The sequence below is a fragment of the Thermobia domestica genome, chromosome 1 (assembly GCF_964235325.1).
Source record: "Thermobia domestica chromosome 1, izTheDome1.hap1.1, whole genome shotgun sequence".
In the NCBI taxonomy this organism is placed as follows: Eukaryota; Metazoa; Arthropoda; class Insecta; order Zygentoma; family Lepismatidae; genus Thermobia; species Thermobia domestica.
The window spans coordinates 241,968,526-241,993,144 of record NC_137454.1 but is presented as its reverse complement, the minus strand read 5'-3'; the positions used below and the strand labels follow the sequence as shown (position 1 = coordinate 241,993,144).

At 35.2% G+C, this 24,619-nt stretch overlaps 1 protein-coding gene across 3 annotated transcripts in view; it reads left to right on the top strand.

Annotated features, from left to right (window-relative positions):
• Positions 1-24,619, top strand: part of LOC145694807 (phospholipase B1, membrane-associated-like) — an 83,536-nt gene that overhangs the window by 17,794 nt on the left and 41,123 nt on the right. Inside the window, exon 1 of one of the 3 annotated variants that reach the window (XM_081771466.1) lies at positions 13,092-13,460. The exons of the other annotated variants lie outside the window; for them this stretch is intronic. The gene's annotated coding sequence lies outside the window, so the exon portion shown is untranslated. Of the gene's footprint in view, positions 1-13,091; positions 13,461-24,619 lie in introns of those variants that run through there. 3 annotated transcript variants of the gene reach the window in all.

Below are 24,619 nucleotides of genomic sequence, written 5' to 3'. Positions count from 1 at the left end.
TTAAGTTTTCAAGTCACATTACAAAATTATTGGTACTTTACCATTCTTGAGATTTTACAATAACTTCCTCAAGTGGCTATGATTGTCGAGATAGTGCATATTTGACTGGGCTATATGATTAGCTCTTTGATAGCCGATGCTGTTATTTCCATTTTCCTTAGATTGTTAATTGAAGTAGCTCCTCGCTCGCCTTTTGATGCTGGTTCAATTATGAGAAATTAGTACCTTAACACAAATCAAGTCAGATATCATGTACATCAAAGGTATGCGCACATTTAATTATATGAAACTATTTATTGGTACTAGATTATATCTACTGGTTTTGCTTGTAACTTGATTGAATTCCTTATGGAACATACGTTTTCAAATCATCTCAGAAATATTTAAAAAATACTTTGAAGGAAGTACCATTCAAAGTATTGAGTAGCCTGTATTTCTTCAATTGAAGTAAAAGCAAATTTTGACTTATGTGTTTTATACCAAAAAAATGTCCCTAATATACTTGTATTTCGCTTAATGCTTAATTTATAAATCACATGGAAAAAATAAATTTACATTGTTAATATGTGATCGTTGTCTCGTATGGTTTTCTTTAACTACATGCATTGTTTGAGGTAATTACGAAAATGATTTCTCTTTACCTATATAGTTGTTTTCTGTCTGTTAGATGTTTCTTACTGAAATAGTGTGTTGATAAATTTATGCTTGTTCTCTTCTGTGTCAGAGAGACTTAGATATTGAAGTGTGTGACATACGACTTCTGCATAGTTCGATTTATACAATTTAACGCATTACTAAACGGTTATTTATTTAAAGTGTATCATTCCTAGTTAGCACCAAGACTAAACGAGGGAGTTTCGTTTCATATTGTAAAACTAAGGTAGAATTCAATTTTGGAACATGAAGTCGTTGATGTGCCGCTTCGGGTTGCGATAGAGGAATAAATTTAGACGTTGAAACTGTTCTTGAGATACTGAATCCATGTGAAAAAATCTCGTTACCTATTACCATTCTTTGCTCTAAGGAGATTAGAACTGAAACCTGAAATCAAGTGTGGATAGAGGAATAGAGATAAAACTTATTACTACAACAAAAATATAAGTCCAAAAAGTAATCTTGCTATCTCTCACCGTTGTTGATCTATGTAAATCAATATTGAAACTAGAAATGAATTTTCTCTTAAACTGTAGGTCCACATCTAATATAGTCTCAGTGCTGAACAGCGACACTGAACTTCAACAAATAAAAACAACAAACCAGAAATGGTAGTAGATTTCTATTACTTTCGGTTTTAGCAGAGAGGGAAAGGGTGGACGGCTTCAACCTATTCTTGAGATGATTCAGCTTCTCCATATATATGTATATCACAGTTTCTGTTCGACGGTGATCAACGTTGAATCAAAGAAGTCTTTCTCGTTATCTCTTATTGCTTAAACTCTGATACCTATCGACAGGCAGACAAAAGGACTTAGTCTTTTTATAACACTCTCATTGGCCATGCGCAAATGAGTTTGTAAACCTAAAAAAACATAAAATTTCGGCATTTATTTGGCATCATGTGATAATTTGAAAGGTAAGCATTTGAAGAAATAAAGTTAATATTTCAATTATGATCAATAAAATTTCATTCTAATATGTATCTCTTCTCTAAGAGTTCTACTTATAATAATATATTGTCCGATCTCGATATGATGGAATTTATTCAAATAAAATGTTTTCTGCATGATTAACTATATTTTATGGCTGGCGCGAACCCAGAAATTTTTGTTGGGAGGGATCCAAGCTTTGAGGGGTGGGGGAGGATTCAATACTACGTCTATGTCGTATTGAACAGGTATTATATATTCTTTACCCGAAAGACGGTAAGTAATTGTAAAATACTTCCAGCTATCATCAGTAAAATATTATGAAACTATATTGCTTTCATAAGCGAAAGAGTACAGATGAAGTGCAAAACCAAATGTTCATGCTACATTAATCATTTCCCTGTCAAACAAGTAGAGTTTTATTGAGAAAGTGTACAAATGTGTGTTGAGTTAGGAAGTTTGAGGAGGTCCGTACCCGGTTAGCCCTCCTGGGTGCGCTTCAGGTGTGGATCTGGAGTACAAAAATGTAATTATTCCAGTTAAATAGAAATAATATACTATAAAATGCAATGTAAATATAGTTAAGACTGGGTTCATATAAAATCTTTTGATTGGGAAACGCATCCTGAGGGAGAGGATAATATCCTAAGCGGGAAAATAAGGTTCAAATATACTTTTCAGATGTTTTCCATAAACATTTTATTTCTTTCCGCGCGAAGAACATTTATTTCAGGTGCTAGTACAGTATTTTCTACAGTAAAATACTACATCTTCCGACGAACTCTTACGTTCTAAATTCAAACAACCCTTGAATTGGACAGAAATGAACAACTACCATGAACTTGGATGTATATTCTCAGGTCCAAGTTAACTCTGTTCACTAATAAATCAATCCACTATTATATACAATTTCGTATACTTCTCACCTTTTATTTTTTATCCTTTTTTTCGCTGACTTTCTATTGTCATCTTCATAATTATATGCAAGTCATAGAAGCGCGGCAGCTCAAGGTTACTTTTAAATGTGATATTGGATTCTGCTTACACCGCTAGAGATGTCGTGACAGTGATGGATTGACTGATAGTTAACAGCAGAGGAAGATATCCGCATGGATCACTTCTTGAATAGCATTCTGACCGAACAGTGTATTTTATTTTTGCTTATCTCATACGTTGCATATTTAGAGATGCTCATACCGCAAAGTGCGTCATGGAAATGTTAAAGGGAGGAGGCAAAAATTGATATTTTTTTACACTAGTTAGCATAATAATAATTAGTATAAGAAGTGAGTAAGCTATACTGAAACAACGCTTTTAATCAAGACTATATCATGATGGAAAGGTTTTTGGAGAGGAAAAAGATTAGCAGAAATTGCTTTTGTACGGACACGACATGGACCTCGGACAGGAGTAGTATAATCCCACGAAACGAGAAAATTCTCGAAAACTGATGTCGACTTAAAAAAAAAAAAAATCGAGATGACACGAGAAGTTTCACAGTTGTGAGCAACACTACAGTACTTCACCCACGTCTTAGATTTCAAACAATGTTTTATATTTATCACATGGCTATACGGATAGCGTACGTGCCTTTGGCGCAGGAAGACATGAGTTCGATTTCTAGCGGGAACTCATGCGGTTCGGATCACACTTGAAGCAGTAGTTCCACGTCTCATATAATCTCGGTGCAGAAAGGAATGCTGAAATCCAATCCATCTATCAAACACTGTTTTAGTGTTACATGCTTTAAATTCATAAAGTAATTGTACGAATACAATGAGGAGCATTAATTCATGTTTATACGCAAGTCATTACACAATATACTCCAATAATACATATGGTTCAAACTTCGTTATATGACAGTTTTCTTAAACCTCTCGTAACACGAAGAGATCTTATTACTTCTAGATGAAATTACGGAAAAGAATTTTGAAGCATAAATTTTGTACACAAATTCAAGAATTAAGACGTGGCTAGAGAAGATTTTTGAGAATCGGACAGAATTGGTCGGAAATCTAGAGGAGATTTCTACAAATTTATTATTTTTGTCGTCTCGTTGACAAAGACTATTAAGGAGGAATGGGCACTTTTGAAAATTATCATCCACCAGAGTTACTGTAATTCTGATATTTTAGTGTAAAACACTAGAAGGAGTGCTACCTTTTAAAACGTCATTGTCGTGGCATTTTGACGATTGGCCCAGATTCTCACTTGCCTGGGGGAACTATGAGGAGACTTACATGTATTAATTAGATACACTAAGTCGTAGGGACTCCAGCACACTCGTTTGTCCAGTGGCTCATAGTGCTGTTAAGACGGCACTGCTCATTGTCATTGCGATTTCGTAACTCTTGCACAACTATAATCCTTCGTAGTTTTATCAGCCTTCCTTTCGGCCTACGCCAGGAGAACACAGGAAGAAATTTGGTCACTGCACTAATTAAGATGAAACAACGGATTACGTTCATAACCGAACCAAAAACCCACATGTTAATATTTTCTGACCTATCAAAATTATAAAACCTGATTGTTATAACTTCAAAAGTGAATACTCTGTATTCATCTAACGCTTGAAAAAAAAAAAAAAAAAGCCTGCAAATGAAATGCAGTGGACAATAGCAAAATTACACGCACTTATTTATTTTGGTATACAAGACAGGTGTGTGTATATTAATGAACAAACACATTGGCATTGGGTCTGCTGGTTTCGCGACTATTGCAGGGAAATCTCTGCGTAGTTGAAGCAAACGTGGATGGAACAATGTCATTCAGGTATCTGTGGATCTTGTGAACGAGTATGATAACACATTTTAGCTGATAATCATTGTCATACGCTTTGCGCTTTAAATTCTCCCAAAAAAATCTTATATGTGCCGCAGTTGCGGAAATTTTTTTGAATTTTGACCTTTGGGTATGGAGGGGATACCTAAAAATTCCATTGCCGCAAGACTTCAGGTAGTGTAATTATTGCAGCTGGTGAGATTTGGACAAAACACCACATTGCTACTGCTTGCCGTTTAACGTAAAATAGGTCTCATTGTTCATGATCCATCACCATCATCAGTGGCGTATTTGGGGGGGGGATTCCGGGCTTAAGCCCCCCCCCGAAATCTTACTTACTATAGTGAAGTATATGAAATATCTTGCAGAATTTTCACATTTTCAGGTAAAGCCCCCCCCCCGAAAGTTAGCAAAGCCCCTCCCGAAACAAAATCGTAAATACACCACTGACCATCATCATTGGTATTCTGCCATTATTGGCAGTTCACGTGCCACAACTGAGAAGCTTCTATGCACGGCAGCCTTACGAAGACGTTTTCCATTATTTTCCAACGAGCTTCTTCATTCGTCTCCATACTCACTTTGTTGCAAGCCAATCTCCTTCTATACTTTCTATTGCACTACTGATAGACTTATGTTATTGCTACAATCAGCTCATTTTCGAGTACTTACTATTGTCAGTTCGCGAAGAATTTCAAACTGTGTCTCTTTTTTGACCATACGTTAAGAAAATATTTAAAACGATTGGGGCTACTGCTACTGCTGCTACTTAAAAGTCTTCGTGTACAATGGTTGTTTATTATCTGTTTGACGTAATAGCTGTTGCCCTCTTATATTTCTATTAATTAGAGTCCTATTCTTCCCTTCTCTTATTTCCTACCATTCTTTTATCATATCCCTAATAATACTATTTCCTTTTGTATAATGTCCTAACTAATTTCGTTTATTCAATTTATACAGGAATATAGGACAGGAAGAAATAATAAGAATAGGAGAGCAGTGACTACTACAGATGAGACGAATAGTAGTTTTCGTTTTCAACTATTTACACTCTTCCTCTTCTTATCAATTTTCTTTTGCTAGCATTTATGTTTTCTCTAAACCGAATTAATCTTTTACATTCCTCCTCAAATCCACATTTGAACGCTTCAATATATAATACAGAGGTGTGTTCAGCCTACATTTGGCCGATTTCGTTCCTTCCCTCTCCCGGGCAAAATAGACTCACCCGACCTGGCTCGTGGCGTCCTGCAATGTCGTGCAGTGGCTTCCTGGGAACGGAGTTGTTTTTCCGCGCGGACGACAATAACGCACAAAACAGGACCATTGTTGTGAGTGTTGTGTTAAATTTGTTTCCAAGTGTGTGGGTTTCCGCTCTGTGACCAAAATGCCGCCCAAACTAAGCCAGTTTTGGGAAGGCTATGTTGCGGTTCTTTATGACGCCCACTTTAGTGTTTTGTCATTAGAAAACAGTGCAAGAAGAATGGTTGCAACATCAGTTTAAGTGGCATAAAAAATGTTATTAAAAAGTACAAGGGCAACGAAGCTCCACCATTTGGATCACCATCGAAGTTGCCTAGGAAGCGGGAATGCACCAAGGCCACCTCCATCATGCAGAGGAAACTTCGCGCAATGGCAATACAAGAAAATCCGCCAACACAAAGATGTATGGCTAATCGTCTTGACGTGTCTTTGGGGACTGTGAACCGGACGTTACACCATCAACTCAAGCTGGAAAAAGTCATGAAAACTCGCGGACATCTTCTCACGGATGCCCACCAAAAGGAACGAAAGTGTAACGCCCGTTAGCTGTACGAACGGCATCTGGCAAAACAAAGGTGAATGTACGTCGTAACGCTCGATGAAGCATGGATTTACCTTTCCGACTGCGGCAAACCGAGAGCCATCATGTACCGACAGAAAGGCGCCAAGAACTTCAGAAGGTGGGTCGTGTCTGTAAAAAGTCCTTCCCAAAAGGGTTCATGGTCGTTACTGGCTACTGTTACCGAAGTAAACTGAAGATTCGTAGGGTGGCGAAGAACTGCAAAATAAATTCGCAGTGTTTTCAGGAGCAGATCATGCGGCCGATCTATGAGCATGAGATTCCAACAATGTACGGAAATGACGCCAATCTGGTACGCATTCACATGGACAAGGCCTCATCACATACCTCACAATCGTCCCTCGCATTCTACAGGGAGATGAAGGAGGCAAGTGGTATACAGGTGATACCTTTCAATGAGGTACCTGTTAAATCTCCAGATGAAAGTCATATAAACTATTGTGGATTTGGATTGCTGATGCGGGCTTTGGGAAAACGGCGTGTGACAACTGCGGAAGGACTGTGGAAAGCTGTGCAAAGGGAATGGGGCAATATTCCCCTCCCAGTTCTTCAGAGAAGCCTATTACAGTGGAAATTACGCTGTCGGGCTATTGTTAGGAACCAAGGGAAACACATCGAGCACTTACGGACCTGGCGCCATGGATTCTTCTAAATTTATAGGTAAGTCGAAGTTGGCCAAATGTAGACTGAACAACCTCTGTATTGGCCAAATGTAGACTGAACAACCTCTGTATAATATTTCACAGGATCAGTTGACGAATCTTTTCCGCTACTCTTCTTTAAAATTGCGTGAAATGCTTTTTCCTTGTCTTTCTAAATACTTATTTCACCTTTTCTATTCTTGTTTTTGCTTCCTATTTATATTTCAGAACTTTAATAATAATGATGATAGGCTAGCGTGTGTGCGTTTGGTCCACGTAGCTCCGGGTTACATTCTAGGTTAGAGAGCACAAGAATTTCATTTCATAATCATTCATTTTTACAATAATCTGTCTCCTTTAGCGTAGAGGGTATAACCATGAAAAGTTAAACTTAAGAAAGAAATCATTTAATGTCACTAACGGTGCTGCATTTTAACGTTTCATTTAAACTTTTCGCATAACTTACAGGGTCAGCAAAATGTTTTGGTACTCTCTCTCTCTAATCTCCGTTATTGCATTTTATAAATATCATATTTCAATAACAATAAACATGCATTAAAGGTCTTTTTGAACAGTACATGAGTAATAGTGTCTATGGTAAGCATATGCAAGGGCGCCGATTTCTGTGTAAATTTGGGGGGACCCATCCAGATGCAGAAGACAAATTGCATTCAAATTATGCCAATAAAGGGACTTACATCAGCTTTGGGGGTGCCCGGACCCCCTCGGTCCCTCCAGAATTGGCGCCCTTGAGCATATGCTAAGCTTTAGCGTTTGAACTGAATGGGAGTAATAAGGAAGAACTTCTTCATGTTGTGATAAAAAATATGAAAAATATAATCAGTTCTCGTAGCTATCCGAAAACTATCCAAAAACGTTACGTTCTCATTCCTATACTATTGTCATTTTTATTATTTTGTCACGCTTATGTTTCTTTAGGAAGAAGAGATTATTGAGGTTTAAATCAGTGGAGTGGACTGCGTTTCCTTGTATTTAAAACACTGATTTGGAATTGTAGCCCGTGTGTTATGTTAGATATGAGTCAGTGCATTATTCTCATGGATAAAACATGAATTTACGGCACTTTTCGTTACATTAACATGTTAAGAACGGAAGAAACAATTACATTATATTTTGTCATATGGCCCATGGTTATGTCGTGTATGGTATCTTCGGGAGAAGCGAAACAAATTCAAGATAATTATTTAACAAAAGTAATTAAAGGTAAATGTGAACAATTAGAGAAAACGAAACTCTTCAAGAAAAGCCATGGATAAGATTATCTTTACCATATGTCTGGGTTAGAAGTAGGGACCACGAGCTCTTTAGAACTCAACTATCATACCATTGCTATGAAATAGGACAAACAAATGCACTGAAAAAAAAAGTAATTAATATAGATATGCATATATTTTTGATTAGGAAAATTATGAGACGAAAAATTGGGCGATTCGAATTAGAGGATAAATTAGGCTTCGGAAAATTAGTTGACATAAAAATAGTGGGGAAAATGGATGACAGAAAATTAAGTTACATAAAAAGTAGCGGAAAATTTGGCGATAGGTCACATAAAAAGTAGCGGAAATAATTATCAGAATTTATTGCTTGCTTTCTTTGTTAAGTGAATATAGATATATACAAGAATTTCATCATATGTAGTTTTCTTCACAAACTTTGAATTAAATGGTAATGCTTCTAACAGCATTAATAACTGCTCCTTCAAAATCACAGTTTATTCTTGTAGGTGCAGGAAAACAGTTCTTTCAACTGCATTTATCCATCAGGACCTGCGAAGAAAAAAAATCAAGTAAATAGCATCAGGAATTAACTAAGTGTAACACTATGAAATAAACGCACAATTCTCAAATAGTAGATTCAATACTAAGGAGCACAGGAAACGAATTAGATAAGGTTAAATTTATCGAAAAAAATACAAAATTTCATTAGTGAAAAAGCAGAATTGCGAACACTACGCTAATAAGCCTATTCTTTTCGTCAGTGGAATCAATTTACCGTACCTAGACCTGGGTAAACAACTATGGTGTTATATTAAAATTTCCATTTGCATACCATCCTTCTACTGCAAGTTTATTTAAGCCAACGTCGGATCAATATATGATTATGCAATTTTCTGTCCTGGGAACCATTATCATATAGCAAAAGAGTAATCAGATTCAGTAACAATCGTTCGGGTTCAGTTTCCTGAAAAAACACTAAATTTATAATTAAAAGTTCTTAAAATGGTTTTGCATAATGATTATTACAGATGTAATCATAACAGATAACAGGTAGCACCTAATTTTCCATCGCCTAATTTTCAAAGATTTTATGTGTCACCTAAATTTTCGTCGGCTGATTTTCCTTACTGCTGGCGCTTATTTTTTCTTTACCTAATTTTCCGATGCCTAAATATCCTTTTAACATACGGAATACGTAAGTATTTTACTTAATCCGCATGTGATGTAGATTATCCGTATGGTACATAGGAGTTTTATTTTTCCTGTTTATATGTTTACCGGTATCCTACATATGGATACTTGTTACATACATCCATCAATAGGCGATATCTATTTTTTCTTTTCCTGGTGCATGTCATATAAGTAAATGACAACCATTTAATGTATAATTGTCTGTGTTGCCAATTCAACTTATCACACTAGAGTTATTTTATTCGGATGAGTGGTTCACAGCAAAAAATAAATGTTTGCGTGTAATTTAAATTTTGTCTGACCATATCCCATGCCTTTGTTTCGCTAGTTATTGCAGTTCTCGCCTGTGTGTTATTGTTCTTGTGTTAATAGTTCATAGTAACCGTTTAATATGAGTTCATGTCACAATCCACAGACAAGTTGTAGTATATTCTTGATTCTTGATAAAATCATTATTGTTTAATGCGAGTTATCTGATACAAAATATAAATATGGGATTAAAGCAGGATGAATACAGAATGTTCTACTTCTTTAGCTTAATTTCCTCTGTTGAGTTTCGTCTGCAAGTGTCAAGGTTTTAAATTTTATCAATTTAACATTCCACGTTTATGATCTTTAGGCTAATTGAGACAAAGATTTAAAGCAAGTGAATGATGATGGAATAATTGGTAGAATAAGAAAGTGGGAGGAAACAGGAGTTCCGGGAGAAAACTCACCAATACGATGTTGTCTACCAGAAACTTTCTTGGCTACGGACCAAACTAGGGATCCCCACGCACTAGAGGCAAGGAATCTACCAGTGAACCACGTGCCCCTCATATCACGGTTTTAATTAAAAATGACAATATCTTATGTATGTTTTGTTATTCGGTATGTCCACTAATGGAAAAGAAGCGAAACATATATCCTTGCCAAGCTTACTCTAAAAATCATTCACATTTCATCATTCTTTCTCCGCATTCTACATGCGGTCATGACGCCAGAAAACGAGAATTTACTGCGCATACCGTACGTTTGTATCACTGCTGCATACGGCGTCATGTTAATGACGTCATGACGCTTCTAAGGAAAGTACATAAGTTTTCAATTATACGTTCGTGGCAGGATGTCACATACGGATGTATGTTAAATTCAGAAACACAAGTTACATACATTTCTGAGTAGCTTTTTAGGGGGGAGAGCGAAAGATCAGTGTACAGTATTTTGATATAACCCTGTAACAACTTCGAAGTATAGGATTTAATGGGAAGAGTGTCGGATTAAATATTTTAAAGAAGAGTGGTTAATTTCGTATATTCCTTGAAATTTGTTAACCCTATTTATACCTTAAAAGGTATTTGGATGAAAAAATAATGTATTTTAAAATATTGTTCTCAGTATATTGTATGGGTACTAGTTCAAAATAATCAATTTTATTCAAAGAACCAGTTAGTATTTCGAGAACTTCAGCAGCCAAAAAAACAGAGTTGTTAACGGTAATGAAACTGATATGCGTAAATGAGTTTTACTGGTTCTCAATTCGATCCCAAAATACGATTTCGGGCACGTAGCCCCTACTCGAAGAGTTTTTTTTAATTTTTTTATTTTTTTAAATTTTTTTTAAAGGAAAGAAAGAGGCATGCTTCAAACTCGTCACCGAAACTGTTCCGGAAAAATCTGTTCCGAGCACGGAACTGAAATATATTTTCTGAGAAAATTGATTCTGGTTCTGGAACTGAAATTGACATTGAAGTGGAAGCGAAATTATAGAAAAAAGAGAAATAGATTTTGTAACAGAAACAGATCTATAGTTCATTCAAGGAACGTTCAGTACCTCATGTAAACAAATACACGTGGTGATTGTTTAATTTTATTGGTTAAAGAACCTTGCCGCATCCATGCGGCAGAAGAAAATAGTCCATTGTCAAGAAGCTGTTTTTCAATGTTTTTGTTGCTTATAAGGCACATTATCAGAAATGCAATTTCCTTACAGTTAAATAACAGAAACAACATTGTATGTAAGAACTAAATTGAACTAATGCAATAAAAGAGAATACGCATGCGTAGAAACTGGGTTTGGCCCACCTTATGCGCGAATCACAGCTTACAATATTCCTATGGCTGCGTGCGGGGAATATGCAAAACGCCGACAGGTTACAAGCACGTGCTTCTCGAAAGAAGCGGTGGCCGATAGCCAATCATTCGATGACTGGCGGAGTAATACCATTCTACAATGTTTACATCAGGATCAGAAGGTTCGTTGAATGAACTTTAGATGGTTTTCTGGAATTATCATTTCACAGTTACCGGTAGGAAATCCCATAGTTGTTGACTAATGTTCTTGATGTTTGGTAATCGTGGCCCTAATGTGAGTACTGATAACACAGAAGTGTAAACACAATCTTAACCTCGAAAGTGTAACTTCTGAAACAAGTATGACACCAATAATACATCATCTTCTTACTTTATTAGATCTTACGCAAGAACTACACTCACAAAACAAAACTACATAATTGACTATAGCTCTGTAGCTATTTTCCAATCTACAATTACATCTTAATATGTGACCCTTTCCCATAACACATCTTGCTCACACTGTAATTGCTATCACCTTAATCTTCCAATATTGTCCAACATCGTTTGCAATTTCGATCAATTTTGAGCTAACGATGTTTCCAAATTGTGATATCAAAATATATTTTAATTCTCATCTCGAAGCATGCTGAATCGTGGTTTTCGGTTGTGTGAATAGAACCGTCATATCAATTCTCTTCGCAAAGCACATAGAATTACGGGTTCCTATCCTGTGAACAGAACCTGTATGTTGAAATATATTTTGATTCTCTCTCCAACACACACCTAACTAAAACACTTATTTAGGTTCCTAATACATTTTTGATTCTGCTACCGTTACCAATCCTTCAAAAGAGTAAACCGAAAATGAAAAGCCAAGGAGAGACACGCCACTGTTATCTTTGCTAAAGCTTAGTGCATTATGTACCTAAACATTACTACAATGTTTCATATATACTAAGAACTGTTGAGTATTCTATTGCCGAAACCTACTGTATACTAAAACCACTAGGCATTCCTCTCAAGCATTCGGCCAACTGTACACTATAGGCTAAAATCGTGCTTAGAAGCTCTGATTGTTTACATTCTTTAATTTGCCCATCAACCACCCCAAACTTCATACCATATATTTCCAGTTATCCAAGGACTAAGTTATACAGGCAATCTATAGTGCAAGTAGCGACATCTACAGTATCTGTGTCAGACAAGCAAGTGATAGTGCAGATAGCGATATCTATTAGCGTCATTGTTTATTATTAAAATTAGCTTGACACACAGACCGAGATCTCCGTTGTTTATTACTAGGATTATACTAAAAACATATGATAGTAAATAAGTAAATGTGGTCTTTGGGTAATAAACAACATGATATATTTCTTCATGCGCTTCTCACCAAGTCCGATTCTAATTTACTTCAAAAAGGAAGACATCTTACATTCTTTATTCAAATATTATTAAAGCGTCAAGAAGCAATAATTCATTTTCTACGGATGAGAAACAAAGAAAGAGTTATAGAAATTCAGAAGCGGAAGAGCCCTGAAAGACAAAAGGCATTTGAGCCAAAGGACACGGCTTAAGAATTCCTGTTACCACCTTCCTGCCAAGTGGCCGTCAGAATATTAATCCAATCTTACCAAGCAAGAACTAAAGCGAAAAATGATTCTGCATGTTGCACAGTGTATCAAAACAAGAGAAAGAGTGTATCAGGTACACACCCAAGAAGAACATCTAAGTATTGTCTCGGTTCTTATGATCTGTTGAAGAGCTGAAGTACACGCGAAGTGCCTAAAGCATTCACTTAGAGACAGTGAATGAAACTAGAGGCTCATATTGTCTTGTCGTCCGTTATTAGTACCTCTAATGAACTTTGATTACAAATAGCTTCATTAAAAGGGTTGATGACTAAAGGCTAATAACCCGTGGAAATATGTGAATAATAATTCTTGGGATCTCCGACGGATGTGACAGTTTGTTGGCTAAGAATGTTTTAAAAGAATACAGAATAATTTGTGAGGGAAAGAAAGAAGAAATCGGAAATCATCAACATATTATATTCGGTAGTTTGTTACTGACAAGAACACACGAAAGACCATTGTAGGGTATAAATTGTTGTATATCTTGGATATAGGTAAGTAAAACTTCTCTTTTCTCATTCTGGAAAACAAGTGCATCTAATTATTACGGTGTAGACAAATTTTAAAATTATCCGTAAGAAAATTTCGGGTATTAGTGATAAAAAGGATGTCACTGTTATTCGTATTTTTTTATGTAAAGAAAAATGTTCATTAATATTAAAAATAAAAGTATACTGTGAACATTGCTATTCTTTGTTTGTAATATTGTTGTTCATGAGGTAAGACGAGAAAAAATAAGGTTGTCTCGTCTCGTCTTATAAATTTTGTAGAAATTTCGTCTCGCATTTTTTTTTTAACTTTACCTCGTATATTTTGTAGAAGAATCGTTTTGTAAAATTGTGTATCAAACTGACTTATACTAGGTTGTCACTAAAAACAGCACGAATGCAATTTGTTCACTACAATGGAGTATCCAAGGAGGAGATACGTTATTATACGATGTTAGTCACTATCGTTGCATAAATATTCGCCACTTTCTCACAATGGAGTAACCTTCTGCCGTAACGTGTGGAATAGATCCGTGTTCACCATCATCAATATATCTCAATAAACATGAATTTCTGTCTTCCTTTTCTTGTATCATCCACTACAATAACCACATTCATTCCCGCTAAGCGTGACATTTCTTATCGAAACATATCCTTAAACGTTGATAAATATTCTACATTATGTTCGTATAATCATTTTATCAATTTATAGGTTTTATACTATGAATCATGTAACACTAAAACAATGTTTAAGTTCTAAGATTTGGAAGATCTAGTTTGCCCACGAGACCATGAAGTTTCTCGTCTTCTTCTCAGATTTCAAAATGTACTTCTCGTCTTGTTTTCAGGACGATAATCGAGATGAGAAGAGAAATTTCTCATTGTCTCGTGCGCAACCTTAGTTTAAAGCTTAGCATGCCTCTTCAGCATCCAGTATTATGCGAAATATAGACAAGCACTTGAGCTCGGAAACAAAAGTACATGAACTCTCACTGGGAATCAAACCCCGGCTTTCTTACTTCTCAAGTAGTGAGTCATATCCCACTATTATACTTTCAAAGTATCTTGTTACTAGTTGCTAATAATCTATATCTATAAAAAAAATAATACAGTTAAATATTAGTAGCTGAAGAAAAACTATAAATTAATGAATTTTATTTATATTAGGACAAATATAATAGAGAGTTCTTTTACTCAACTCTTTATTCAAGGTCCAACAAAATAGGCTTTTCACGTTCGCACTTTCTATCATTACTAGTAATACTATCCAGATATCGAAAACTATTTACCTGCTCTATTTTCTCCCTCCTACTTCTATTGACACCGACCGCTTCGTTCTAATCACTATAGCTTTTGTCTTTCCAACATTTATTTTTATCCCATATTCTTCACAGTTCTTCTTTAAGTTTTCTAATATCTTATCGATTTTCTTTTCATATTCCGCAATAAGCGCCATATCATCTTCAAACCTATGCACCCAGGGCCGGATTTAGGGGGATGCAAAGGTGCACATGCACCCCGCCCGCCCCTTCGCTGTAAATATATACTATCTAAAATGAGAAGCTAGCCAGTGAAAGTAGCAACACATTCCGAAACTTTCTGCTATCATGTTTCCGTTTGGGGCTTAAAAGAAGGTAAAGCTTTGCAAAGTCAAGAACTTTGCAGAGCAATAGTTCAACTCAATTTTCTGAAGGTTGAAGAGAAAGGATTCATTAAGCAAAACAATATATAACACTTGCCAAGTATGGAAGAAAACAGAAGTCAGGAGGAGAGAACACTTTTTTCCTGCATTCCACTTGCGGCCCTGTTTAAAATACTTTCCTCTGTTCTATGTATCAGCGTTGTCAGGGGTAAAGAATATTGTCACATGTCACTTTGAAGAGTTTCAGTATGATTGGTGATTTTGGTAGTTATTGGTGCAACCCCTTCAGACAATCCTGGATCCGGACCTGGGTGCATCCCCCGTCAGACAATCCTGGATCCGGCCCTATATACACCTAACCATTATACCTCCTACAGAAGTGCTGTCTTCATTATATAGACTCTTTTTCACTCTCTCTTCTAGATAAATATCAAAAAATGTTGACAAGAGATAGCATCTCTGTCGGATTCCCCTTCCAATTGCACTTTCCTCTGTCATTTTCTCCCTATTGTAACTTTTACTTGTTGGTTCATATATGAATTTCTTATGAGTCTCCGATCTTTCCATTCCAACCCAATTTTGTTGAATATGGTTAATTCTTTTCTCACAACTTCTAATCGTCTCCATTGCTCCTTACTTTTTTATAATATGACAAGGCCTCATTCTCGAATAATGTGACGGGTTCGTTATGCATTACAATACATCGCATTATTGTATCATTTTCTTCCAGTAACATTTTCACACAAGATTTTCAATGAATTAGCAATACTGTGATTAACGTGAGGCATTCACATAAGCTTCTAGACATTGTAGACTCAATCGTTAATCATATTTACTAAATTGAGCAATTCCATTTCCCGTTTCTTCTTATAGCTTGTCTAGAAAATTGGCCCATACTCCATTAACTGGCGCCGCCACTGCTTGGCTGCTTGATTTTGCATGGAAAAAATTATCACCACTGGATTCAGTGACCTGAAATCAGTTACTGTAGAAATTTCATCTGGTTTCTCCTATTCAAGTTCGCGGGTATCCCTTGTAAGAAGTTTACGCAGAATAGTCGTATGTTGAATAGAATGAGAAGAAAGAGATGCAATCCGTCTAGAAATGTTGTTGACAATGTTAGTAGCAGACAGATGCATTACGCTTACTTTAAGATTTTCCATTTGTGTATACACAGTGAGTACAAACTTTAGTATACTAGTTGGAAAATAAGAAACGAATTGACAGTTAGATGAAGATGTACCTTTTTGCCACATTGTGATTACTCTGCTGAAGCGTCGCGTCGTCTTTAATTACCCTTCTGTTAAAGAGAATAAATATAGTGGACGCCTCAGTGAAATACTCACGATGTGGCAACAGGATAACATGTCTTCCTGTAGATGCCATTTTTTTTTCTTACTTTGTTTTGAGTACATATAGTTAATGGTAACTCTGAAAAGAATTTTTGAGGAAAGAATATTATAAGAAGCGAATATAATAAATATTCCCGAACAGATTTTTAAACCAAAATGTATGTATGTACGTATTGCATCATATAATTAAGAAAGGAAAAATTTTAGTATATGGATAGGTTTGGGAACGTGTAGTGTTTCTGAATTCGTCAAATGCTTTACTTCAAAAATTATTTATAAAGGACGCAAAATTTTGGTAAGTGGGTGCTGGTTGGGGACGGAGTAGACAGACTAAAACAAAAATACTAATATGAAGGTAATAAATATGTTTATGTACACTCACGCTCAAAATTATTGTCGCATGTTTATAAATATCTTGTACGAATATAATTTGATAACGAATTCGCCTGGTATTTTTTTTATAATGTTAGTATGTGTACAATCGTCAAAGACATGTATGTGGAAAATTTCATGTCAAAAGAGCAGTAAATAAGAACAATAAAACGAGAATCAAATTTTCGAGTCCATTTAGCAACATTTTGTTTTACTCATTCTAATTTCCGTATTTATAATTCTTTTCCTATGAAATTTACCACAATTATACATTTCCAAATTATACACATAGTATCAGTATTAAAAGTACCCTGCAAAATCATTAACAAATTATATTCTTAGAAGAAGAAAGTTATAGATATACGACAATCATTTTGGACATGAGTGTACATATTTAAAGAAAAACTGAAACTACATAGATACACATACACCTGTAAAATATAGATATATTGAAGGAAATATCCAAGAAAATCTAAGTGTATAAGACTATATGATTCACAACGTAAACTAGTTAAGTAGAACAATTACAAGAAATTCCATAATGACATTTTTCTGTTACATGGAATTCTTCAGTGACATCTTCAAATTTATGTTCATAGAAATCGACCTTTCATCACAAAGCAACATAAGCCAAACACAGAAAAGAACATGAATTCACAACTGAATGAATTCTTGCAAGAAAAAAAAAAAAAGGACCAAAATTAATGCGGGTTCAGCTGCACCCACTGCACCCACTGTGTACCGACCTGTGTTCATAATACAAAGTAGTTGACAATCATCTTTATACTTTCGTAATGTTGTGCGTGAGTAATTTTCCGTTTAAGAAGACAGTACTCTGGAAAAAGAAACACGTCAAAGGTTTATTTCGTGTTTTTTTGCGACTAGTAAAAGTATAAAAATTATACTTTACAGTGATCGAATTGGGATAAAATGAAACAATAACAAATTAAGATCTCAAAAGTCATGCTAGTTGTAAATATTTAAAGATAAGCTGTATTATATTGAAGTATACATAGGGCGACCATACGTACCGTTTTGACAGGGACACACTGAAAAAAAAACATGTAGGTGGCGTATTTAAAAAGGTAGGTTACATGCGTAATTCCTGTAAATGTCCTGTAATTCCTGCATGTTTTATAATACTTTCCGTATAAGTGTTCCATCTATAAGTACTTTCCGTATGAAACAATATAGGCGGTCAGGATCTCACATACAAATGGACGTATATAACATATAGCTGAGGAATGTAACATAAGTATATGCATGTGATATATGGAAAACTGTTAGATGTCAAACATCCTGCAACGTCATGATGTAGTAACATCTAAGGGAAGCGCGTATGTGGCATATGAATAACGAATGCTCCATACTGATTTCTGTAGTAAGCAAGAGGATTCTGTACATTTGTACAATATACCGCTGTCCGGAGAACGGATTTTTCTCAGTGCAGTCCCGTTTTAGGAGCATGTCCCGTCAGTAGATGGAAAAGTAGCATTAATCTCGTTTAATGCAAGTGGAAGAAGTAAATAACACACCCAGTATCTTTACTCTTTGTAAAGATATTAATAATTAATTATAGCAAAGAGGCAAGAATTGAACTGATATTTCCTACATTAAACATGATCTCGTAGTTCGCAGCACTGTTCGAAAGGACTAATAGCTTATTTGCTTTTGGACTAATTGACACACTGAAATGTTTCTCATTTCTCATTATTTTTTTTTTAAAAAGCAGGAACCTGTCCCGTTTCCAGTCGAAAATTTTATGGTCACCCTAAGTATACAGTATGTAAGATAGGTCTGACCATACATACTTTGCCCCCTTCCCAATTCCAAGTAGCCTATTAGGCGCCATCTCGCAACTAGACTATTCCCCCGCCTAAAATTTACAATTATTTCTCTGAAACTTACCATTCTCCCCCCCCCCATTTTTTCATTCTCCAGTTTGAGTGTATCATTTTCAGTGAGAAAATTATGTCCGTCATTCATGGATACCACTGCATCCTAAAATCCGCCTGTGGGTACTTCTCCATAAGTGCATATCCGGAGCATTTTTTAAAAAATCGATCACTGTCGTTTTGTGTCCCTTAGTACTCAAGTGGTTAACATGAGTACTTTCTGTGCGCAGATTCCTAGTTTGATTCCCAATAAGAATAGCACAAGCTCGAGTATAGTGGTTCAAATCCATTTTTAACAGTAGGTTTCATTCCATACAGCCTCAGTGCTGAAAATAGATCTTAAAAATCCAATTAATATAAGTAGATTTGTGGTACACTGGAAACTAGGGAAAATAATAAAATAAAAAAAATACACGTCCCTAGAAGACCTAACCGATTATCCACTTTCACTAATTTTACAATTTTTAACTATTAGAGCGAAACAATTGAAGGCAAAGGAAAAAGCAATGATTTCTGTTATGTAATTCTAACTTAAAAACATTTTTTAAAATGTAGAATTTGTTTTTACAAAGCTAAAAAAAAAAAAAAAAGAGACTATTTTGTGGTATTTGATGCTTATGAAACAGACATATATTTTACTTCCAAACACTCTTTTGCGATGTACTTGTAGATAAGTTGTTTGTATTTCATTGATGGAGTGACAACAACTTTGGCTTTCTTGTGTTGTTTCTATTTGTATAGCAGCAATGTCCTTGGCCGTGAACAGCTTTTTCCTGCTAGGAATAACAGATAATGTGTTTGACCCACTTTCTCAAGCGACAGTAGGGAGGGAAAGACGGCTTTTTCATAACACTTTTGCTTTCATTTCGTTTTTGTTTATATTCTGCCTTATGTTGCCTCCCCTATTCAGGTTGATTTCGTACATACAAATAGGTCTAGTCCCATTTGATAACCTCAATTAACATGTTTTGTTTCGTGTTTGTTGGTAATTATTTTCTAATGTCTTTCGTTAAATTATGTGCTAATATTTCTAATGTTAACTATTACTGCCCATTGATTGAAAGACTTTTTTTTTTGTTTTTTTGTTTTTTGTTTTTTGTGAATCTATGTACTGGAAATCTTTTCGGGATACATTCAGAATTCAGCGCCTTCGCTTTGAAGATACGGTACGTAACTTCAATAAACCCAGCACTAGTGTTTTAAAAAAGTAAATTAAAAAATCTTGTATGAAAGAAATACAATCAAAGATCATTTTCCAAAACTCCAGAGGTTTTAGAGTGACTCGTAAAACTATTCGTGCAGTTACTAGTTTTCAAGAATGAACGCATGTTTACGATTGTTTAACGAGCAAATTAAATTAAAATGATATACAGTATGTCATTTAGGCTATATTAACGCTATACATTTACATTCACACTATCTTGCACCAATAGTTCACTTGTTGCGCCACCTATTCAGTGTAGTTTGCTGGTTTTACGTCATACTCCCATCGAAAAGGTATTCGTACTCTGTAGTTTTATTTGTAGTAAAGATACCTGCCAAGAACTGTTGGTGTGATTACTACAGCCCGGATTTATATGCAAAATGCATGTTTATAGTAGCACGTAGAAACGTATGGAAATATTTTTTTTTTTCTTTCTGACGGACTAGTAAGGATTCATTTCAGATGCGTATGGTAGTGCATATTTTAAGTGAATTGCGATGTGCATATGTATTTCGTAAACTTTGCAGGATACTGCAAATGTCCGAATATTATTGCGGCATACTAGCATATTTCAGAGTATATCATAAAAAAGTAAGTTATATTTAAAGTAAACCGAATCACTTTGTAAACGCAGATGTCAAATAAAATGTTGTATAGAATAATATAATAAAGTGTTATATCCAAAACTAGTCCACCTGACTCGTCTTGCAAACGGTCTTTACCGTGTAACAGAAAAATAAGATACTAATATCTGGAAATAGACCCGCCTGTATCAAATATAAAGAAAGTATTTGTGAAAGCTCCATCGCGCGTACGTCTTTCGCGAAGCTCCGAAAAATGTTCCATTACCTCCGCAACCAGCTTTAACCCGAAGGGGCTCGTGGCTAGAAGCTGTGTCGTATTATGCAGAAAACTTTTCCGGGCTACGACCATCACCACGCACGTATTTACTTCGCGTTTTTACCATGTCCTCACTTTTTCTCCATGTAATATCAGTCATGATTTTTTTTTTGGAATAGTTTATTCTCATACCGAATTATTTTGTGGTCTAAGCACCAAGTTGTAGCGCTTTTCCCTCCTGAGATATTAGGCCCCAAACATGGCATCAAAATCACAAACTTCAACTTTCGGACCCCTATAAATCTATGGTGCCAATAGTATCATAGCTGTGGATATTTCTGCAGACTCTTTACAGGCAAACGTATTCAGTACAAAACTTATGAACCCCCCATTCCAAATTACATGCAAAAATTGACACTCCACCGAAAACAAAGATGGCCACCATTTAGGAACACTTGCACATACGAAAACGTGAATGATGTTATTGACCTTCTCATACACACGGTTCGTCACACTCAAATTTTTATTATATTCGGATATGGTCGAGTAACCACCTCAGAACCACTTCGTATGGACTGACCAGAAAGCAAAGCACTCATAGCGAAACAAAAGTATCTAGTAGCATTGTTGTACACCGTTCAATACAAATGGTCCCGGTTAGGTTATACGTTTTTCAGTGTTGGCTGAATATCATGAGGCGATTGGGAAGCCACTAAGAAATAGTTCATTCCTGTAAATAATAATAATAATAATAATAATAATAATAATAATAATAATAATAATAATAATAATAATAATAATAATAATAATAATAATAATAATAATAAAGTAAGTGGTGGGCCTTACAGTGTGATGACCACACATCCCCCAGATAAATTGTCAGCTTCAACCTTTTGAGGTCTTATCGCCAAATCATTACGTGCGTTTTCATTCATTTCGTTTTCATACAGTGGCATATGCAGAGTGATCAAAAGACTAGGCTCTCTCTTAAAAATCTGAACATTTCAACATTCGACAATTAATATTATTAGTGATGTTATTGAAAATAGTTAACAAATTTTGTGAATAATAATACTAATAATAATTTATATTTACCTCAGCAGTATCGAAAGGTCTTGTTAGGTTGGTGGGAACGGATATCAAACATCGATATTTACCCTGACAACTAATATAGAGTTTTAGTACTCCTCCCTCCCCCCAATGGCATTAATTAATAAACCTATAAATTATCTGTATCATTTATTGTCTTGAAATTTTTTAATTTTTTTAAAAATTTTTCAACTTTCCTTGTTCCATATAATACATCATATTTACTCTGAGAAAAATGTTACATTGATTTTTATATAGAAAGAAACTTTGTATTTGTTGGAATATTGTTAAATATCAAGTTCACTGTACAGGAGACACGAAACACCATCAGCAGTTAAGGCGAACAAATATTTCTACTCCTATGGACTAACTAGCCATTTTTTAATTTCTTTTTGTAGATTCATCTTCATCATTATACACATGTTAATGTATTAAAATAATGACTATAAGATAGTTTACTTAGCTATGTAGTGTTGGCAAAGATTACACAGAGGGATCGAAAACATAAAACTCCATATTGTAATCACTTTTATCTTCGGCCAGCTTATCACTAAAACTTTGACCAGTTAACCAGCATACTTTACTCTCAGTTAGTTGGTAATGGTGACAGAAGTAATGCACAACTAATAGATGTGCCCGAAGTCCTGTTTACTGTTGCTGAGTCGTGTAAAACATTGGAACCCGCGTGCAGACCCCTTGATTGGGCTATTCCTCCATTTAATTGTATTGACGAATGCGTTATTTCGAAATCCTACGAAAGTGCTCCACAACAACTTAAGAAGAAAATACCTATTGGGACATTTTATTGAGGTAATTGGGACTGCAATTAATGTTCACATGGATCTGATTACACACACATGTCACATATTGAGTAACCATAGACTTGAAATACAGTCAAAAATTTGTTCATAGTACATGTCACGAAATTAGAACAATTCACAGTAAACACTGCAATGATAGTTTAAATATGTTTATTTAATAAAAAAAAGAAAAGGTTCAAAGTACTATAAAACTTAATTTCCAGTCCAGAAAAGGCTAACTTATTACATAACATAACTCTGCAACTTGCAACCTATAAGGAGACAAAAGCTATTTGAATCACTTTCAGCTGAAGAAAGGAAATGTTATCTTTGTGTGACTTCTTATGGCTTCTGGGTACGAGAAGTTTTCTATAACCGGAGGATATACATATTGTGTGCACTGAATAGAAGCGGTGTAATTAACTCCCTTCAACATACTTGCACGATTGTGTTACAATGACGTGCAATTTTTAAGAGTTGTAATCATCACTTCATTAGTTGTCTTCAATGCATCACTACCTATACAACATACTTCATTAGCTCTACCTACCTCGCGATTAAAATTGCATTAACATTTTTCCATTCAATCTTACGTGATAAATTTTATTGTTATTTAATCATAAATTACCTTGCATTCCGCTCAGTAACGCATTTAGTACAATTGTAGTTAACTGTTGAAATTTTTATCAAGTCAGAGGCGATATGTTCGGTTTATACTGCACGATCTTCGCACTAATAAATATTGATGCTGTTGAAATTGCTTCTGGTATTGTATTTTCTATCTGCAAAGAAATGTCATGTTCTATTGCGCAATTCTCGAATAAAATCATGTAATTGATTTATTATTACTATACCATGCCAAAGTGTAGGTGAGCTGACACGGTTAAAGTGATAAGATTGTGGGAAAACAAAAATTCTAATTTTAATGTTATACTGATTTTACGAGAGTAAGGAAAATAAAACTTCTAATTTTAATGTTATATGGATATTACGAGAGTAATTTTAGAGTAAATGGGATTATTAATAAAATGCAAGTAAATGATAGTGAAACATGAAATATGATAAAATAGAGAGTACGTGCACATATATTGTTTATTCACTCAAAAGTCTACATAGAAGCTTGGCCTCACAAACATATTCAGGATGTCACAGTCACATCAATAAGTATCCATACGTTAAATAATGTTTTCTACGTCATACTGAAGTGTACAACTTAGTGGAAGCATAAAGTAATAACGTTCTAATCTAAGCTGCACCATATCACCCGCACAGTGGCGCATACTCGACACATTTATTTCTTCTGTGTTCAATTAAGTGGCTCCAGGGACATACCGTATTCGTGTAAGACAAAGAGATATTAACTCTCCTAGGTGGTGTCATCCAGCTGGTACGTATCGGCTAGCCCGAACCAGTTGTTAAAATTTCATTGGCTTCCGGAAGCGGTTCTTAAAAGTATCTCTTCACCTCTAGATTCAGTACTTAGAGAAAAAGAAACTCCAGAATTATTTTTTGAGAATTAATATATACTTTTTCCTTTGTAGCTTTAAAGACACAATTAATGAATGAAGACGTACTATGCTTGAAACAAAACACTTTAATTTTGTACACCGTCTAATCGATGAAAATATGCAGATGCAGTTCATTTCTGTAAGATGTTTATTTAGTTTCCTGTTAGAAACACAAATCCTGCGTTGCAGCGACGCAAACCGATGCAAAATGAGGTCCTGACGTTTTTGTGTTTTGGCACTCACACACACATAGCTGCGGTGCCTCAATGGCCAGGAAAAAATATATATTTTAGGTGGCGGAAAATTGAATTTCGAATTGAAGATTTGCTGTTACGAAACTGTCAACACTGTTACAGTTCTGCGATATCATTTATCTACAGTGATGTTTTCTGTAACAGTTGTCTCTACTTTAATTCTAGCCGTATCTCGACATTTTGTGAGTTTTGCAACAAAGTGTCAATAT